Source organism: Osmerus eperlanus, chromosome 21 (assembly GCF_963692335.1).
Source record: "Osmerus eperlanus chromosome 21, fOsmEpe2.1, whole genome shotgun sequence".
Classification (NCBI taxonomy): domain Eukaryota; kingdom Metazoa; phylum Chordata; class Actinopteri; order Osmeriformes; family Osmeridae; genus Osmerus; species Osmerus eperlanus.
The window spans coordinates 9457555-9470181 of record NC_085038.1 but is presented as its reverse complement, the minus strand read 5'-3'; positions in this window follow the sequence as shown (position 1 = coordinate 9470181).

Here is a 12627-nt window from a genome sequence, read left to right as displayed (position 1 = left end):
AAGGGTTGTTGGCAAGCCTTCCGTTGTTTGTCTTCCTCCTCCCATCTCTTCTCTAACTCTTTCATTTTCTTATCCTCTGTCATAATTTTCTCCCTATCTTTGACTAAATCTATTTGTAAGTCGAATGCTTTTTGGAGCCAATAGTTGTCTGTAGCTTTCTCTTTCATGTCGAACAACTTGGCCAACTGTATTTTATCCATCTCTCTTAGTCTTTCCTTCTCTTTTTCTTCCTCCTCCCTCAATTTCTCTTTTTCGCCTTTCTCCTCGGGTTGTTTTAGCACTTCCGCTGCTTTTTTCTCAAGCTCTTTCTGTCTCTTCAATTCTTTCTCTTTCCATCTCCTGTCTCCTTTTTGTCTCCATATCAGCTCTAAAGCTTTCCTCTTCTCCTCTCTTTGCCTCCTGTCCTCCATTTGAATTTCCATCTGTCTTTTTCGCTCCTCGTCTTGTCTTTCAGTCTCCAGCCGTTGTCTTTCCTGTTCCCTCTCGTTCTCAGTTTGTTTCATTTCTTTTCCCTCACCCATGTCTTCCTCGATTGGCAATTTCTGTTGAATCTCTCGCTGCTGGTTTTCATCGTTTTGTCGTATTATTCCCACCTCCCTCTGTCTCTCTTCCTTGACTCTCTCCTCTGATATTTCCACCTCTTTTCTAGGTTTTGTATCTTCCATTTCTTGCTCAGCGATCCTCGGTCCAGCAGCCTTTGTGCATCGGACAAGTTCCGGGGTGTCATCTTCAAGTTCCCGCTGCAGGGACTCGGTCTGTCTCAACGGATACTTTTCATGTACTTGCAGTCTTTCAATGTCTCTCCCCCTCTCATTTTCTTGACGTCTTTCGGATTTCTTCGGCAGGCCTTCTTCTAACCCTTTACGTCTTACTTCCTCACTCTCTTGTTCTATATGCCTCTGATCCACTTCCTGTCTTTCATGCTTGTGCTTTCTTTCTGTCTCTCTCTTTTTTTCAAGTTCCCTCTGAAGTGCCTCTTTTTCTCTTGTCTCCTCTCTTGTTTTCTCCATCTCTTTTTGTCTCTTTTCCTCTAGTCTCTCCTTTTCTTGTTGAGTTTCAATCTCTCTTTGTCTTGAAATCTCTTTAAGTCTTTCAATTTCCTTCTTAAGATCCTCTTTTTGTTTGGCCTCCTGTCTCTCCTTTTCCAGTTCTTTCCGTCTCTCTTCTTCCTCCAGTCTGTCCTTTTCTTGTTGACTTTCTATCTCTCTTTGTCTCGCATTCTGTTTAAGTCTTTCAACTTCTTTTTGCAGGTCCTCTCTTTGTCTAGCCTCCTCTCTCTCTCTTTGTAGTTCTCTCTGTCTCTCTGCCTTCTCCTTTAGTCTTTTCTGCTCTTGCTGTCTTTCAGCCTCTTTCTGTCTCTCATTCTCTTTAGGTCTTTCATGTTCCCTGTCCAGGTCCTCTTTTTGTCTAGCCTCCTCCTTTGCTCTCTCCCTTTCTTTATGTCTTTTCTCTTTCCTCTCTCTCTTCAGCTGTTCTTCCTTTATCTCAGTCTCTCTTTGTCTTGTATTCGCTTCAGATCTCTCAGTTACACTCTTTCTGTCTTCGTTTTGTCTAGCCGCCTCAATTTCTTGCTCCATCTTTTTCAGTTCCTTTTCCTCCTCTTCTCTCTTCTGTTTGAGCTTCATCTCTGTCTCTCTCTTTTTTTCAAGTTCCCTCTGAAGTGCCTCTTTTTCTCTTGTCTCATCTCTTGTTTTGTCCATCTCTTTTTGTCTCTTTTCCTCTAGTCTCTCCTTTCCTTGTTGACTTTCAATATCTCTTTGTCTTGAAATCTCTTTAAGTCTTTCAATTTCCTTCTTAAGATCCTCTTTTTGTTTGGCCTCCTGTCTCTCCTTTTCCAGTTCTTTCCGTCTCTCTTCTTCCTCCAGTCTGTCCTTTTCTTGTTGACTTTCTATCTCTCTTTGTCTCGCATTCTGTTTAAGTCTTTCAACTTCTTTTTGCAGGTCCTCTCTTTCTCTAGCCTCCTCCTTTGCTCTCTCCCTTTCTTTCTGTCTTATCTCTTTCCTCTCTCTCTTCAGCAGTTCTTCCTTTATCTCAGTCTCTCTTTGTCTTGTATTCGCTTCAGATCTCTCAGTTACACTCTTTCTGTCTTCGTTTTGTCTAGCCGCCTCAATTTCTTGCTCCATCTTTTTCAGTTCCTTTTCCTCCTCTTCTCTCTTCTGTTTGAGCTTCATCTCTGTCTCTCTCTTTTTTTCAAGTTCCCTCTGAAGTGCCTCTTTTTCTCTTGTCTCCTCTCTTGTTTTGTCCATCTCTTTTTGTCTCTTTTCCTCTAGTCTCTCCTTTCCTTGTTGACTTTCAATCTCTCTTTGTCTTGAAATCTCTTTAAGTCTTTCAATTTCCTTTTTAAGATCCTCTTTTTGTTTGGCCTCCTGTCTCTCCTTTTCCAGTTCTTTCCGTCTCTCTTCTTCCTCCAGTCTGTCCTTTTCTTGTTGACTTTCTATCTCTCTTTTTCTCGCATTCTTTTTAAGTCTTTCAACTTCTTTTTGCAGGTCATCTCTTTGTCTAGCCTCCTCCTTTGCTCTCTCCCTTTCTTTCTGTCTTATCTCTTTCCTCTCTCTCTTCAGCAGTTCTTCCTTTATCTCAGTCTCTCTTTGTTTTGTATTCGCTTCAGAGCTCTCAATTTTCCTCTGTCTGTCTTCTTTGTATCTAGCCGCCTCCATTTCTTGCTCCATCTTTTTCTGTTCCTTTTCCTCCTCTTCTCTCTTCTGTTTGAGCTTCATCTCTGTCTCTCTCTCTTTTTCAAGTTCCCTCTTCAGGAATTCTTTTTCTCTTTCAAGTTTTTCAATATCCTTCTGAAGGTCCTCTTTTTGTCTTTTGGCCCTCTCTCTTTCTATTTCGTTCTGTCCTGCCCTCTCCTTCTCTTGTCGCTCCCGTTCTTGCAGTCGTTCTGCCTCTCTCTGTCTGTCTTGCTCGTTGTGTCTTTCAACTTCCCTTTCCAGTGTTTTCTTTTCCCTAGCAGAATCCATCTCCCGTTTGGCACTGTCTATCTTTTTCTGTCTTTCAAGTTCCCTCTTGAGATCGTCTTTCTGCCCTGCGTCCGCCCTCTCCCTTTTGATTTCTCTTTGTCTTTCCTCCTCCTCCTGGCGCTCTTGTGCTTGCTGCCTCTCTTTCTCTTTCCCAAGTTGTCTTCGCAGATCCTCCCTTTCCGTGTCCAGAGGTTTATGCTTCTCCTTTTGTCTCCCAGCCTGTCTTTGCATCCGCTGTTTCTCTTCCCTCCTTTCCCTCTCTCTCTGCGTCTCAGGCACTCTTTGTCTTTCGAACTCTTGCTCTTTCATTCGTCTGTTCCTTTCTTCGCTCTCCGACATTTCTCTCTTTTTTCCTGCTTGGTGCTGTGACTCTGCAGTGTTTCCATCCTCAACTGGCTTTCCATCAACAATTCTTTTAGGTGTTTCTGCAAGCTGATTAAATAACACAAAACTTAGCATAGAAGAACATCAGTGTTAACTCAGTTTTGGAAGTGAATTAAATATGCATGTGCTTTTGTCAGTCCCAAAAGTACTGCTACTATGCAGTAAATAAGGCGCACACAGTAATCTTTCACATTCAAAAGGTGAACAGTCTGACACTTCTTGAAAATAATCCTAAGGTTGTTGAACATAACTTGAGGTCAGTGTGAAAGGGCTATTAGTCCCCATCCTTACAACATCCACAGCTGTGGTATAGTTTTAGTATTCTGCAACAGAGATAAACTACTACCGCCTAACTAATCCTGTTTTAACGGGTTTGTGATATAGATGACACAACTTTGTGTTTACACCCCAGATAATCTATTGTAGCAACTCTGCTAGATCACGATAAGATTAAGATACATTTTTGGGGGGTAATATCTTGGGTATGTGCTGAAAGATTAGTGAGTGACATTGCCTATGTTCTTGGCTTTTACCCGTTTGAATTTGTCAATCCTTTTCATCAGTGAAAGGTTTTTTTGTTGGAGCTCTTCGATGGAAACCTGTAGGTCCTCCACCTGGTTCTCCAGCTCTTTCACTCTTCCCTCCCTTGCCTCCCTCCGCAGCTTCTCCCTCTCCACCCATAGATGAACCCGCCGCTCTCTCTGCCGGTCTCTCTCTCGTAGCTCCAGCAACTCTCTCTGGATGGCGTCATTTGTCATCTCACCCGGTCCAGCTAGACCAGCATTGTTGGTGGAGACTGACGGTTTGTCGAGGACAAATATGGAAGGCTTCTTTTTGGCCTGAGTGCTGAATGAGAACAATTAAAAAATGTTAAATATCCTTATAGGTCAACCCACAGCCATGTCAAGAAATCCTTCCTAATAAAATGTATGCATATATTTTTTGGACAATTCTTTTTGGTAGAGAACGTATTGTTTAGTTACCACGTGCTAGTGCAGGAGACTTACGGGTTAATTTGAGGGCCCCTCCCTGTGGCTACAAGAGCTTTACAGGGACATATCTCTCCATCAGAGGAGCTCTCATCAGAGGAACTCTCAGAGCCACTTAGCCCCAGGGTGATCGTTCCTAAAGAGAACCTCTTTCCAAACGCTCCACAGGAGCCTGCTCCGATTGAGGAGTATCCTCCAGCACTGCGGGGAGACACACACACACACACATCAGAACATATCAAACTGTCCATTCTTCTTTTTTTGACATATAACCTGTACAGCTACTGTGAAGTAGGATACTAACTGGAAATCCTTGTGACGACCCAACTATAAAACTTTTATATAAAACTTTTAACTTCAACATTGAACTTGGGGCTTTCTCCAAGGACTGTTTAGATCATTAAGCCTCTCTTTACTATTGTATTTTTGTTGAGCTTAAAACCCGACTTTAACTTTGATCTGAACCCTCCAGACTTACAGGTTCTTCTCAGTCATCCTCACTAAGTGTAGAGCGATACATCCCAAACCTGAACCAATAGCTGCTAGGCTTACAGTAGCAAGAGCTCTGTTTAGTGGTTACTTACTTTCGACTCCCCCTCTTTCCCAAGAGAGCTTTGGGAAACTCCCAAGGATAGAGAGTCACCTTCTCTCTGTCAGAAGCAGAAACAGACACATCCACACAAGGTCAATAACATGATTATGGTGGAAACCACCTAGGCAACATCCTAACTAGAAAGGATTGAGAAAGTCTCAAATCTGAATGAATCTAGATTGATGTCACAGAGATGTTTTGTATGCTTAAAGAACTCACATCTTCCTTGGCATGTTTGTTAAGCCATTCCTCCTCTGTAAAGAAATGATACACTTATCAAAGGAAAGCCAATACAAAATGAATGTTGTTCAGGCAACGATAATAGCACTGGAAGCTTTAAGATGCAGGCAGTAGTTCCACTTTGTGGAACAAAGTTGCAGTTATCAGCTTGCTGAACCTGTTAGCTAAATAAGCATGAAGAACTTTAATTTAACATTAATTTGTCAATAAATTATAAACAACATTATTGTTACTAATCTTGCTACACATTTTTCCTCATCAGATGAACTTGTACTACTAATTTAGTCTGCATCCAAAGTCATTAGCAGTGACTTTGAACAGTCAGTACAACAGTTAGTGTATTTATTTAGTATTATTTTAATACATTAGGCTTGTTTTGTGTATGTGTGTTTTCTGTTGGTAGCAAATACAGCCAGTTTGTTTCTGTAGATAACGGATAACGAATAACATAAGGAAAACATCCCACTTGTACTACTTAATGTATTATCCTTACCTCAATACTTTCACCTTCCTGGTAATTGTCACAATTTTAACAAGACATTTTTCTCAAAATGCCTAAACTGTATGCACTTGATTCTGGTCGAAATAACAGTAGAATGCAGTGTTTGCACAATATAATGTTCCAAACGTTTTGAGGTTTATGACATCACAGCCTTCTATGACGATTCTGATCATAGACTGTAAAAACTGATCAGTACGTCCGCCTGGGAATCTAACCAATCTGTAAACTCTTGTTTATTTTCTGGTCTGAATTTGCCAGTATAATCATTACAGAATGTGGACGTTTACAATGCGTTGCCATTGGTTAGAAATTTAGAGCATAGACTATTTCCATTTGGCTAGTAATTTGGTTTGGTCAACACTTCCATAAAAAAATCCCCAAATAGGCGTACATTGGCTTATGTTTCTGCCGTTTGACACCTCAAGTCACGTTGTAAATATTACGCCACTGGCAAACAATTGTACAATCTGTTGGATAGTTTTCACGCAGGGCTATATTAAAATATTTCTGACTATGAAAAGATTTCTTCACGCTGTAAAGTGTTTTCTGTCGGTAGCAAATATGGAAGTCAGTTTCTTCTCATAACAAATAACGGGACAAACATGAAACCATCCCATTTGTACTAGGCAACTTAGTCTTATCCTTACCTCAATACTTTCATCTTCCTGGTAGTTATCACAATTTCAACAAAACCATTTTCTCAAAAATAAGCCTAACTGTATGCAATTGATTCTGGTCGAAATAACAGTAGAATGCAGCCTTGGTACAATGTTCGAAAAGTTTAGAGCTTCATGACATTACAGCCTTCTATGACGATTCCGATCAGTACGTCGCCTGGGAAACACACCAATCTGCGAGCTCTTGTTTTATAATATATATAAATAATATATATATACTAACTAACTTTGACTCTGACTTCCTTGGTGACCTCTGCGTCGGGCCAAATACCTTTGAACTGTGATATAATAATCATACCATGGTCTGTCAATTGTGATTTATTGCTTGAATATATTGAATACACTGTAGAATGATTCAGCATTCAATATATAAACTTTTATTAAGAGGCTTTGTGTAAAAGCTTTTGTATATCACTTTTGTGAAGATAATAGTTATTTATTTGTTACTTGTTATAAATCATTTTCTTTTACATTTAAATAAATGTGTGCCCTGTAACCCTGGGTTAGGCTACATCTTGTTTGTTGGCCTTTTGTAAACCATCCACATAGTTTGCAAACGCTAACAGTTTGGCTCTCCTTTCCTCTTCCTCCTTTTTCTGATTTTTGATTTCCCAGAAGTGCAAGATCTTGTTCCAGAAACCACCTTTCTTCTTTTTCTCTGTTTGCAAGAGACAAGCATAAAATATTTCTACATGGTCTAAAGTACACATAATAATTACATATCAACATATCAAACCTACAATGGTTTCTTAATGAAGAAATTCTAACATTGCTTACACATCTTACGTTTTTGGTAAATTTCCATAGTGCCTACTTTTGCTGCACTTTGCCAGGTTGACATTCCGAGCGTTATAGAGATCACATACTATACTTTCACATCACAAGATCTGGGAGAAGTGACTAGTTTTATAATGTTCTTACTTGTCTCTGACTCTTCCTCTGACTCATCCTCTGACCCTTCCTCTGACCCTTCCTCTGACCCTTCCTCTGACCCTTCCTCTGACCCTTCCTCTGACTCATCTCCATCTGACTCTTCTCCCTCTGACTCTTCTCCTTCTGACTCTTCTCCCTCTGACTCCTCTGACTCATCCTCACAGACTCTTTTATCCATAACCTTCTCCCGTTTTTTACGATCTTTTCTTTGGAAAAACGTCGCGAGCTTCTTGAAGAAACCACCCTTCTTCTTTTTCTCTGTTTGGAAGAGACAAGCACAACATATTTCTACATGGTCTATAGTATACTGAATATCCTCATATCAAACCTACAATTGTTTCTTAATGAAGAAATTGTAACATGACTTACACATCTTACATTTTTGGTAAATTGCCATAGTGAAATGGAATGTACTTTTCCTGCACTTTGCCAAGTTGACATTCCGAGCGTTATAGAGATCACATACTATACTTTCACATCACAAGATCGGGAGAAGTGAAAATGTTCTTACTTGTCTCTGACTCCTCCACTGACTCTTCCTTCTCTGACTCTTTCCTCTCTGACTCCTTCCTCTCTGACTCCACTGACTCTTTCTTTTCTGACTCTTTCCTCCCTGACTCCTCCACTGACTCTTCCTTCTCTGACTCTTTCCTCCCTGACTCCTCCACTGACTCTTCCTTCTCTGACTCTTTCCTCCCTGACTCCTCCACTGACTCTTCCTTCTCTGACTCTTTCCTCCCTGACTCCTCCACTGATCCTTCCTTCTCTGGCTCCTTTGACTCATCCTCACAGGCACTTTCCTCCGTAACCTTCTCTTCTGTGATTTTCGGTATTATTTCATCCTCTTTTACTTGTTGTCTCTGCTCCTTTTGAATGTTCTGCTGCCTCTTCAGCTCGACGAGTCTCCCAGCTTTTCTCTCCGTTCTCCTCTTGACTGCCCGTCGCAGATTCTCTTCCCACACTTTACTTGCCTCTGCATCGAAGGGTTGTTGGCAAGCCTTCCGTTGTTTGTCTTCCTCCTCCCATCTCTTCTCTAACTCTTTCATTTTCTTATCCTCTGTCATAATTTTCTCCCTATCTTTGACTAAATCTATTTGTAAGTCGAATGCTTTTTGGAGCCAATAGTTGTCTGTAGCTTTCTCTTTCATGTCGAACAACTTGGCCAACTGTATTTTATCCATCTCTCTTAGTCTTTCCTTCTCTTTTTCTTCCTCCTCCCTCAATTTCTCTTTTTCGCCTTTCTCCTCGGGTTGTTTTAGCACTTCCGCTGCTTTTTTCTCAAGCTCTTTCTGTCTCTTCAATTCTTTCTCTTTCCATCTCCTGTCTCCTTTTTGTCTCCATATCAGCTCTAAAGCTTTCCTCTTCTCCTCTCTTTGCCTCCTGTCCTCCATTTGAATTTCCATCTGTCTTTTTCGCTCCTCGTCTTGTCTTTCAGTCTCCAGCCGTTGTCTTTCCTGTTCCCTCTCGTTCTCAGTTTGTTTCATTTCTTTTCCCTCACCCATGTCTTCCTCGATTGGCAATTTCTGTTGAATCTCTCGCTGCTGGTTTTCATCGTTTTGTCGTATTATTCCCACCTCCCTCTGTCTCTCTTCCTTGACTCTCTCCTCTGATATTTCCACCTCTTTTCTAGGTTTTGTATCTTCCATTTCTTGCTCAGCGATCCTCGGTCCAGCAGCCTTTGTGCATCGGACAAGTTCCGGGGTGTCATCTTCAAGTTCCCGCTGCAGGGACTCGGTCTGTCTCAACGGATACTTTTCATGTACTTGCAGTCTTTCAATGTCTCTCCCCCTCTCATTTTCTTGACGTCTTTCGGATTTCTTCGGCAGGCCTTCTTCTAACCCTTTACGTCTTGCTTCCTCACTCTCTTGTTCTATATGCCTCTGATCCACTTCCTGTCTTTCATGCTTGTGCTTTCTTTCTGTCTCTCTCTTTTTTTCAAGTTCCCTCTGAAGTGCCTCTTTTTCTCTTGTCTCCTCTCTTGTTTTCTCCATCTCTTTTTGTCTCTTTTCCTCTAGTCTCTCCTTTTCTTGTTGAGTTTCAATCTCTCTTTGTCTTGAAATCTCTTTAAGTCTTTCAATTTCCTTCTTAAGATCCTCTTTTTGTTTGGCCTCCTGTCTCTCCTTTTCCAGTTCTTTCCGTCTCTCTTCTTCCTCCAGTCTGTCCTTTTCTTGTTGACTTTCTATCTCTCTTTGTCTCGCATTCTGTTTAAGTCTTTCAACTTCTTTTTGCAGGTCCTCTCTTTGTCTAGCCTCCTCTCTCTCTCTTTGTAGTTCTCTCTGTCTCTCTGCCTTCTCCTTTAGTCTTTTCTGCTCTTGCTGTCTTTCAGCCTCTTTCTGTCTCTCATTCTCTTTAGGTCTTTCATGTTCCCTGTCCAGGTCCTCTTTTTGTCTAGCCTCCTCCTTTGCTCTCTCCCTTTCTTTATGTCTTTTCTCTTTCCTCTCTCTCTTCAGCTGTTCTTCCTTTATCTCAGTCTCTCTTTGTCTTGTATTCGCTTCAGATCTCTCAGTTACACTCTTTCTGTCTTCGTTTTGTCTAGCCGCCTCAATTTCTTGCTCCATCTTTTTCAGTTCCTTTTCCTCCTCTTCTCTCTTCTGTTTGAGCTTCATCTCTGTCTCTCTCTTTTTTTCAAGTTCCCTCTGAAGTGCCTCTTTTTCTCTTGTCTCATCTCTTGTTTTGTCCATCTCTTTTTGTCTCTTTTCCTCTAGTCTCTCCTTTCCTTGTTGACTTTCAATATCTCTTTGTCTTGAAATCTCTTTAAGTCTTTCAATTTCCTTCTTAAGATCCTCTTTTTGTTTGGCCTCCTGTCTCTCCTTTTCCAGTTCTTTCCGTCTCTCTTCTTCCTCCAGTCTGTCCTTTTCTTGTTGACTTTCTATCTCTCTTTGTCTCGCATTCTGTTTAAGTCTTTCAACTTCTTTTTGCAGGTCCTCTCTTTCTCTAGCCTCCTCCTTTGCTCTCTCCCTTTCTTTCTGTCTTATCTCTTTCCTCTCTCTCTTCAGCAGTTCTTCCTTTATCTCAGTCTCTCTTTGTCTTGTATTCGCTTCAGATCTCTCAGTTACACTCTTTCTGTCTTCGTTTTGTCTAGCCGCCTCAATTTCTTGCTCCATCTTTTTCAGTTCCTTTTCCTCCTCTTCTCTCTTCTGTTTGAGCTTCATCTCTGTCTCTCTCTTTTTTTCAAGTTCCCTCTGAAGTGCCTCTTTTTCTCTTGTCTCCTCTCTTGTTTTGTCCATCTCTTTTTGTCTCTTTTCCTCTAGTCTCTCCTTTCCTTGTTGACTTTCAATCTCTCTTTGTCTTGAAATCTCTTTAAGTCTTTCAATTTCCTTTTTAAGATCCTCTTTTTGTTTGGCCTCCTGTCTCTCCTTTTCCAGTTCTTTCCGTCTCTCTTCTTCCTCCAGTCTGTCCTTTTCTTGTTGACTTTCTATCTCTCTTTTTCTCGCATTCTTTTTAAGTCTTTCAACTTCTTTTTGCAGGTCATCTCTTTGTCTAGCCTCCTCCTTTGCTCTCTCCCTTTCTTTCTGTCTTATCTCTTTCCTCTCTCTCTTCAGCAGTTCTTCCTTTATCTCAGTCTCTCTTTGTTTTGTATTCGCTTCAGAGCTCTCAATTTTCCTCTGTCTGTCTTCTTTGTATCTAGCCGCCTCCATTTCTTGCTCCATCTTTTTCTGTTCCTTTTCCTCCTCTTCTCTCTTCTGTTTGAGCTTCATCTCTGTCTCTCTCTCTTTTTCAAGTTCCCTCTTCAGGAATTCTTTTTCTCTTTCAAGTTTTTCAATATCCTTCTGAAGGTCCTCTTTTTGTCTTTTGGCCCTCTCTCTTTCTATTTCGTTCTGTCCTGCCCTCTCCTTCTCTTGTCGCTCCCGTTCTTGCAGTCGTTCTGCCTCTCTCTGTCTGTCTTGCTCGTTGTGTCTTTCAACTTCCCTTTCCAGTGTTTTCTTTTCCCTAGCAGAATCCATCTCCCGTTTGGCACTGTATATCTTTTTCTGTCTTTCAAGTTCCCTCTTGAGATCGTCTTTCTGCCCTGCGTCCGCCCTCTCCCTTTTGATTTCTCTTTGTCTTTCCTCCTCCTCCTGGCGCTCTTGTGCTTGCTGCCTCTCTTTCTCTTTCCCAAGTTGTCTTCGCAGATCCTCCCTTTCCGTGTCCAGAGGTTTATGCTTCTCCTTTTGTCTCCCAGCCTGTCTTTGCATCCGCTGTTTCTCTTCCCTCCTTTCCCTCTCTCTCTGCGTCTCAGGCACTCTTTGTCTTTCGAACTCTTGCTCTTTCATTCGTCTGTTCCTTTCTTCGCTCTCCGACATTTCTCTCTTTTTTCCTGCTTGGTGCTGTGACTCTGCAGTGTTTCCATCCTCAACTGGCTTTCCATCAACAATTCTTTTAGGTGTTTCTGCAAGCTGATTAAATAACACAAAACTTAGCATAGAAGAACATCAGTGTTAACTCAGTTTTGGAAGTGAATTAAATATGCATGTGCTTTTGTCAGTCCCAAAAGTACTGCTACTATGCAGTAAATAAGGCGCACACAGTAATCTTTCACATTCAAAAGGTGAACAGTCTGACACTTCTTGAAAATAATCCTAAGGTTGTTGAACATAACTTGAGGTCAGTGTGAAAGGGCTATTAGTCCCCATCCTTACAACATCCACAGCTGTGGTATAGTTTTAGTATTCTGCAACAGAGATAAACTACTACCGCCTAACTAATCCTGTTTTAACGGGTTTGTGATATAGATGACACAACTTTGTGTTTACACCCCAGATAATCTATTGTAGCAACTCTGCTAGATCACGATAAGATTAAGATACATTTTTGGGGGGTAATATCTTGGGTATGTGCTGAAAGATTAGTGAGTGACATTGCCTATGTTCTTGGCTTTTACCCGTTTGAATTTGTCAATCCTTTTCATCAGTGAAAGGTTTTTTTGTTGGAGCTCTTCGATGGAAACCTGTAGGTCCTCCACCTGGTTCTCCAGCTCTTTCACTCTTCCCTCCCTTGCCTCCCTCCGCAGCTTCTCCCTCTCCACCCATAGATGAACCCGCCGCTCTCTCTGCCGGTCTCTCTCTCGTAGCTCCAGCAACTCTCTCTGGATGGCGTCATTTGTCATCTCACCCGGTCCAGCTAGACCAGCATTGTTGGTGGAGACTGACGGTTTGTCGAGGACAAATATGGAAGGCTTCTTTTTGGCCTGAGTGCTGAATGAGAACAATTAAAAAATGTTAAATATCCTTATAGGTCAACCCACAGCCATGTCAAGAAATCCTTCCTAATAAAATGTATGCATATATTTTTTGGACAATTCTTTTTGGTAGAGAACGTATTGTTTAGTTACCACGTGCTAGTGCAGGAGACTTACGGGTTAATTTGA